The following is an 8,436-nucleotide window of genomic DNA, read 5'->3' on the forward strand; positions in this document are numbered from 1 at the left end:
TGAATCCCTCCTATTTATAGAGGTCCCCTATCAAACCCTAATGGGTCCTCCCCTAGTGGGTATTGGATCTGCATCCAATAAGACAAGGGCTCCGTCAGATATCTCATATATGAACCTCTACTCATCGCAATGCCTACCATATGTGTGTGACCCTCTAGGCCCAATATCGAGTTGGCCGTGAGTCATACCTATCAGAACTCCTTCTAACTCAGTGAATTATTATCTCTGTAATAATTCACTTGACTCATCGACTACGGACATACTAGGCAACTACGTCGTAATCTCCAAACGATACAGGGGAATCCAATCCATTGGACCTGTCTGTCCTCAGTTATCGTGTACCTATAGTCCCTCATCTATCTAATATCCCAGAGACCGAATATCGAGCATGGTGCTGTCAGACCCATACGGTTTCTACTCAAGTCTCGCTCTAATAGATTCTCCCGGAGAACTCTTTCTCTCTCAACCCGAATGACCCTGGCCAGGGATTTTTCTAAGCAAGAACACATGGGATATTCCTCTCATGACGCCGAAAGTGGATGATCCTCTATCGACACTCAATAGCCCTCGTAAGGTCGACTACCACTCCCAATGACCAGTTGTACTAGATCTGGGACAGCCAAACCTATAAGTCTGGTATCAAAGAGTGGAGCACTCATACAGGACATCCTTGGTGTCTCAAGTCTAAGGACCAGATATACCACTAGGACTACGGAATCGCTGTCTGACAATAAGGCATCATCAACCATCCAGCATTCCGTAAGCGGATCAATCAGTGAACTCATTCTCCAATGAGCACCTATATTGTATCCCTAGTGTCCCTACACGAGCAGCTATTAGACCAACTGCATCCATCATATGGGCGGGTATACAGCACACCAGTCTGTCCGGTTATCACGATGTCCCTCTCGAGTAACCTATGATCGGGATTATTTAGGATATGTGTTTAAAGGTGAATCGATCTCATTATCGTGATCTCATCACGATCCGATTCCCATTGCACAAATCCAAGGACATCACAATATATATATACATATATGCAATAGTTATAAAGTGATATACGCCAAAATATAATAAGCAAAAAGATTCTGTATCAAGTCACACGTGCCATCACTCACATGATTGGCTTGCTTGGCACTTATGACTAGCAATCTCCCACTTGACTTAAAGCCAATCACCTATGTGTCTGATCCCCATCAGACCCTTGTGACGATCAAAGACAATCTGAGACAACGACTTTATCAGTGGATCTGCAATGTTATCTTCGGATGGAACTCTTTCCATTGCTACATCTCCTCGAGTTACGATCTCTCTAATAAGTTGGAACCTCCTCAGAACAGTTTTGATGAGACCCGAGTTCCCTTATTTGAGTAATCGCCCCGTTGTTATCGCAATATAAGGAGATCGGCTCCTCGCTACCCGACACGACTCCCAAATCTATGATGACCTTATTCACCCAGACTCCCTCCTTTGTTGCATCTGATGCAGCAATGTACTTCGCCTCTGTGATCGAGTCAGCAGTAGTATCTTGCTTGGAACTCTTCCAGCACACTGCTCCTCCATTCAAGGTGTACACATACCCTGAATTTGACTTACTATTATCGACATCAGACTGAAAACTTGAGTCCGTGTAGCATTCAACCTTAAGGCTATTACCTCTATACACTAGTAAAAGATCCTTAGTCCTTCTCAAGTACTTAAGGATACACTTTACTGCTTTCCAGTGCTCCAAGCCTGGATCCGCTTGATACCTGCTCGTGACACTCAGAGCATGCGCTATATCAGGCCTAGTACATAGCATGACATACATGATAGACCCTATTGCTGAGGCATAAGGTATCATATCCATGTTCGCCCTTTCTTCTAGAGTCTTTGGGGACATACTTGTAGAAAGCGATATCTCATGTCTCATCGGTATGAGACATCTCTTGGAATTTTCCATGTCAAACCTTTTGACGATGGTTTCTATGTACCTGGACTGGGACAAGCCAAGCATCCTTTTGGATCTATCTTTATAGATTCGAATCCCCAAGATATAGGATGCTTCTCCTAAGTTCTTCATGGAGAAGTGTCTAGATAACCAAGACTTTACTGTGGATAGCATTCCTACGTCATTCCAAATTATCAGGATGTCATCCACATATAACACCAAAAAGGTGATAGCGCTCTCACTTACCTTCCTGTATACATAAGGCTCATCTTCATTCTTAACGAAATCATAAGATCTGATTGCCTCATCAAATCTTATGTTCCAACTTCGGGAAGCTTGCTTTAGTCCATAAATGGATCTAAGCAACCTACACACCTTATCTGGGCAGTTCTTGGACACGAATCTCTCAGGTTGCATCATATACACCTTCTCCTCAAGGTTCCCATTGAGGAATGTTGTTTTCACATCCATCTGCCAGATCTCATATTCATAGTGTGCTGTAATAACCAATAGAATTCTGATGGATTCGTCGTAGTTAACACCTTGCCTTTGACGATACCCCTTAGCCACTAGCCTTGCTTTATAGGTCTCTACCTTTCCATCTACTCTTATCTTTTTCTTAAAGATCCACTTGCAACCGATGGGTACAATACCTTCGAGCGCATCAACTAGGTTCTAAACCTTGTTGGAGTACATAGAATCAATCTCAGAATTCATGGCTTCTTGCCACTTCCCGGAGTCTATACTCATAATAGCCTCCTCGTAGGTCTGAGGATCAATATCCTTAATATCCTCTCCTCTAATATGTCCCACATATCTCTTAGGAGGATGAGATACTCTATCAGACCTACGTAAAGTTGAAACTTGTGTATTAGGTACCTGAACAGACTCGGGCTGTAGAGTGGTGCTTGAGCTTGGTTTTTCAACCTCGCTCAACTCTATCATTCTCCCACTGTCTCCGCCAAGAATGTGTTCCTTCTCAAGGAATACTACTCTCTTAGCTACAAAGACCTTTTGGTCCTCGAGATGATAGAAATAATACCCACAAGTTTCCTTGAGGTATCCCACAAATTTACATCGCTCTGTCCTTGATTCTAATTTATCGGGGTTGTGTCTTTTAATGTGGGCAGGGCAGCCCCAAATCTTAACAACCTTAAGATCAGGCTTCTTCCTTTTCCATATCTCATATGGTGTAGACACTACCGACTTAGTTGGAACTCTGTTCAGAAGGTAAGCTGCGGTCTCTAGGGCATATCCCTAGAATAAGATAGGTAGGTCAGCGAAACTCATCATGGATTATACCATATCTAATAGCGTACGATTCCTTCTTCCAGAGACACCATTGAGCTGAGGTGTATAAGGAGGTGTCCATTGGGATAATATCCCATGGTCCTTGAGGAACTGAGTAAACTCTGTACTTAAGTACTCACCTCCTCGATCTGATCAAAGAGTTTTGATACTCTTTCCAATCTGGTTCTCCACCTCATTCTTATACTTTCTGAATTTCTCAAAAGCCTCGGACTTGTACTTCATTAAGTACACATATCCATACCTTGAGAAATCATCAGTAAAGGTAATGAAGTAGGAGTAACCACAAATGACATGAGTTAACATGGGTCCACATACATCACTATGTATGAGTTCCAACAGCTCAGTGGCTCTCTCTCCAGTTCCACTAAATGGAGAGTTGGTCAGTTTTCCACCAAGGCAATGCTCACAAGTTACATATGACACATAGTCAAATGGATCTAGATATCCATCATTTAGCAACTTTTGAATCATTCCCTCATGGATGTGACCTAGCCTACAATGCCATAGGTATGCACTGTTCACCTCATCTTGTTTCCTCTTAGACACTTACATTCATGATATGTGGAGTAGTGTCTACCATAAACAAACCTTTATGCAATATTCCTCTCGCCAATCTCTCCTCGGCTTTGCTAGAATTTACAATAAATTATAGATGTGATAAGCAATACTGGTATCCAATACCAATGCACTATCACAAAAATCTGACAATTGGAGATTGATCATGAATGTACCGGAAGCTTCTCCAAGCTTCTATTTCGCCCTTTCTGCAAGGTACTCTTTGTAGTTCCTCTTTCAGTGCCCATCTTTACCATAGTGGAAGCACTGGCCTTTGTCCTTTACTAGGTCTTTCTTAGCAACCTTTGCTTTACCTGGTCTGCCCTTGCCCTTTCCCTTCTTAAGGGACCTTTCTGCTTTCCTTTTCTTTCTGAACTCACTAGTGTAGAGAACTGGCTTCTCTTTCTTAATAGTACTCTCTACCTCCCTCAACATATTGAGGAGCTCTAGGAGAGTCACCTCAAGCTTGTTCATATTAAAATTCATTATGAACTGTGAAAAGGAATCTGGTATGGACTAAAGCACGATGTCCACATACAAGTTATCCTCTAGCACCATTCCTAGACCTGTGAGTTTCTCTATCCACTCAATCATCTTTAGAACATAGTTCTGAACCGGTGTCCCTCAGTCATCCTAGCGCGGAAGAGGCTCTTGGATATCTCATATCGTTGAGTCCTTCCCTGTTCCTCAAACAATTTACGGACATGTAGGAGAATGGATCTGGCATCCATCGACATGTAGGAGAATGGATCTGGCATCCATCTTTTCGTGTTGTCTCTATAACTCAGGAGTCATAGAGCCCAACATATAGTACTGAGCAAGAGTGGAGTCATCAATGTACTTCACGTAGCGAGCGATCTCATCCTCGCTTGCCCCTTCTTCGGGCGTAGGCATCATCACTATATCAAGGACGTACATGATTTTCTCCGCCGTGAGAACAATTCTCAAGTTACGGAGCCAATATGTATAACTTTGACCAGTGAGGTGGTTGACATCAAGTATGCCACGTAAGGGATTTGAAAGCGACATTTTCTAAAAATAAAGATGCAGTAGAAATGAATAACATGCAGATTTTACAAGAAATAAACTATCAAGATATGAACTTCTATCTTAATATACTCCCACTATTTTACTAATGAGTCATGCGACACTCTCAACACGTGAAACGGAAGTCTCCGACAGACTTCTAGTGGGGATCAGGATCCAATTAGCGTCTTAGTGTAACCTCGAGGGACTCGAACAATCACACTAAGCCTAAAAGGTGGGCAACTCTTGCCGATCATAACTCATTGTGATTCCCGTCTTGTTCGGCCTCCGAATCGCCATGGCCTCGAGGGACTCGACCAACCATGATGCTCGGTTAAGTCAACACCTTCGTAACAAGATGAGTCAAATTTGATGATATACCCTCGAGGGACTCGACCAAGCATACCATGTCCTCAGGTCACCGGTGACATCTCTATGTCATAAGCAAGATAGCGAATCGCGATATAGGTGAGTCTCGAGGGACTCAACCAACTCAACCTACACCGGGAATCAGTTCCTACTTATAATAATAGAAGGCCACGTGGGTCAATCTAATTGCCTCACGTTTACCGACTTAATATTATCGAGAGATGTTTCTATGATTTGGTGTCCTAATATGACATGTCACACATATACATATTTAATATATATCTACATTGCATGCAAATATATATACATATCTAGTATGTGTATAAGCAATCACACTAGATGATCATGGACCACAACCTAATGTGATTAGGCCCAAGCCAGTAGGCCTAATCACTCACATCAAGATCTTTGTGTGCAACGGTGCATCTCCATGCCCTGTGATCATCCATCTCATCCTCGTTGGTTCCGTCGACATCTTGATGCATCTTCATGCATCGCGATCGTCCGTCTCGTGGGTCCCGCTATCGCATCCACGCTCCCGCTGCACCTCCTCATGTGATTACAACTTAATCATAGGCACGTAGGCCCGACAATAAACGAGAAATATAATGGAGGCTCGCAGACCTCAATAATAATAATCACAAATACACACATCACACGGTCCATGATCATCCGTCCACACATTATACATCACATGTATAAATAATCATCATAATGTAGGACAACTAGATAATGATAAAAATAATAATCAAGTAAACTTTTTAATTAATTAATATTTTTTGAAATCAGGGACATGTAGGAAATTTCCCAGAAAACCCTAATGCTCTACTCCCCTTTGCTACTGCCGCCGCCACCACCTTACTGGCGACGGTCTGTGCGGCAGGGCACGAGGGCATCACCTCTGTAGGTGGGTGCCACCGTGGGTTGGCGCCCCTGCGGGTGGCGCTGCCCCCGCGAGCGCTGTGCCCGCGGGTGTAGTGCCCCGCCGGGCGGCCACCCTTGCGGGGGGGTTTACCCGCAGGAGCAGCGGTCGCAAGCACCGTTGCCCAGTTTTCACGAACGGTTGTCGCGCACCCGCATCAACTCTGTTCAACGAACCATTTGTCGTTCTTGTCTACATGTACAGTTACGTGGCAGCCTATTTTGCCTTGGTTTTGAGTCATTTGGCTTGTAAAAATGTAAGTTCGAACAAGCTGCAGCGTTACAAAGCGACAGCTCACCGAACCGAGCAAAACAGCCCCAAAACAGCTCAAAATAGCTCCGTTTTCATGTGTCGCGGGCTGATTTATGGAATCTGCCTCCGCTCACTAAAACGTCAGCCATCTCAGCCCCTTTGAACCCCCCAGGTGGCATAGGGCTGGATGGGGCTTCGGTATAGTACCGGGCGTTGAATACTCATTCGCAAGTTCGCACGTTGCCTTGACGGGAACTTGTTGTCGCGCCCGGGACTCGGTGAGCAACTGTTTGTGGGCTTGCAATTGTTCGTTCAACCTTCTAAAGCCCTTGTTTTCCCCCTCTCCCTCTTTTCTCTTGTGCACACAAGATGCTCGCTGAATTGCTTGTAAAGCTTCCCCATTTTCGCGAGATGTCGGGACTTGTCCATCGCTCGTTCTTTCGAACTAATCAAATTTCTCTTTTACAGGTCCTTCGGGACCTGCGAGAGGTTACAAGTTGGCTGATCTTTGAGGAGCAATATCGCAAGGGCGAAGCGCGACTTAGGTAACGTAAGCTAAGTTCACGTCTTGGTCGCAAGGGTGCCTCACGCCTTAGGCAACTCCAGCTAAGGCCGTGACATTGTGGCATCAGAGCGGGCAAGCACTTCGAGCGAGCAGCGAAGGAACTTCGCAACTTCGCCATGGCAAAGCATCATGGCGAATCCAGTAAGACGGGGCAAGCCGGACCCTTGCCCCAAGCAGCCACAGGTGGGCTGCATTTGCACACTCGCTCTCATGCTATTGGAGCCGCTCAAGAGGAGCGCGGCAGCGAACATGATGAGCGAGAAGTTGGCTACTCTCCGCGAGCGGAGGAGGCGCAATCTAGAGTGCCAACTGGGAAGAAGAGCCACAAGGAGAGACTCACAACGATGGAAACCCGCCTGGATGTTCTTGAAACGAGCATGGAGGAACTCTACCATGGCCAACAAAGGCTTGTTGGTGTAGAGAGCTCGCAAGAGGAAGCAGAGTCCAGAATCGATAAGGTCGAGGCCCTAGTCGATCGATTGTCTGATGACACCAAAGACTCCATGCAACACCTGCAGGAAGTTGTGGCGAAACTCACTTCAAGTTTGACAATTCTCACTATTTGCACTAAATGCGGGAGGAAGCAACACCCGCGTTGCACCACCATAAAATTTGAGGGCACCCGAGCCTCATGGATATGGAGGGACCAGAGATGCCAAAGAGCTCAAGAACTTTCTGTTTGACATGGAATAATACTTTCGAGCTACGAGGCCCGATTCTGAAGATACCAAAGTTTCTATAGCAATAATATATCTGAACAGAGATGCAAAACTTTGGTGGCGAACTCGCTGGGAGGAGATCCAACAAGGTCGGTGTCGGGTTGACACTTGGGAGGGCTTGAAGCGGGAGTTGAGAACTCAGTTCCTACCGGAGAACACAGAGTTCGTCGCAAGAAGGAAGTTGAGACAACTCCACCAGAGTACCACCATCCAAGACTATGTGAAACAGTTTTCTGCACTAATGCTGGACATATAGGACATGTCCGAGAAGGACAAGTTGTTCAGCTTCCTCGATGGTTTGAAGCCATGGGCTCAACAAGAACTAAATTGAAGGAATGTTACCGATGTGGTCGGGGCAATTGCTGCTACAGAAAGGCTCACTGACTTTGTTTCCTCTGAAGACCCAGGGAGAAGGAAACAATCTTCAAGCAATCGCCCTCCAAAACATTCTCGGGGGAAGGAGCTCGGGGGCGAACAAAAGAAGAAGAGTTCCCACAAAGGACCAAACCCGAAAGGCAAGGCCTCAAAACTTGGAGGATGCTTCTTGTGCAGAGGACTGCACATGGTGAGGGAGTGCCCACAAAAATAGGCACTCAATGCTTTGATGGCTTCCATCCACCCACCCCCCGATAGGACAAGGGCAAAGCTGTTGCTCTTAGTTCGAGCAGTTCTGAATCCAGCAACGACGACGAGGAGTCGCAAGGATCCCGGATGGGAGCAATGCGTTTGTTAAACGCCATGCAGGGTCAAGTGGGGGAGAACATGAAGACAAAGCTACAAAAAGCAA

The sequence above is a fragment of the Musa acuminata genome, chromosome BXJ1-11 (genome assembly GCF_036884655.1).
Source record: "Musa acuminata AAA Group cultivar baxijiao chromosome BXJ1-11, Cavendish_Baxijiao_AAA, whole genome shotgun sequence".
NCBI classification, from domain to species: Eukaryota; Viridiplantae; Streptophyta; class Magnoliopsida; order Zingiberales; family Musaceae; genus Musa; species Musa acuminata.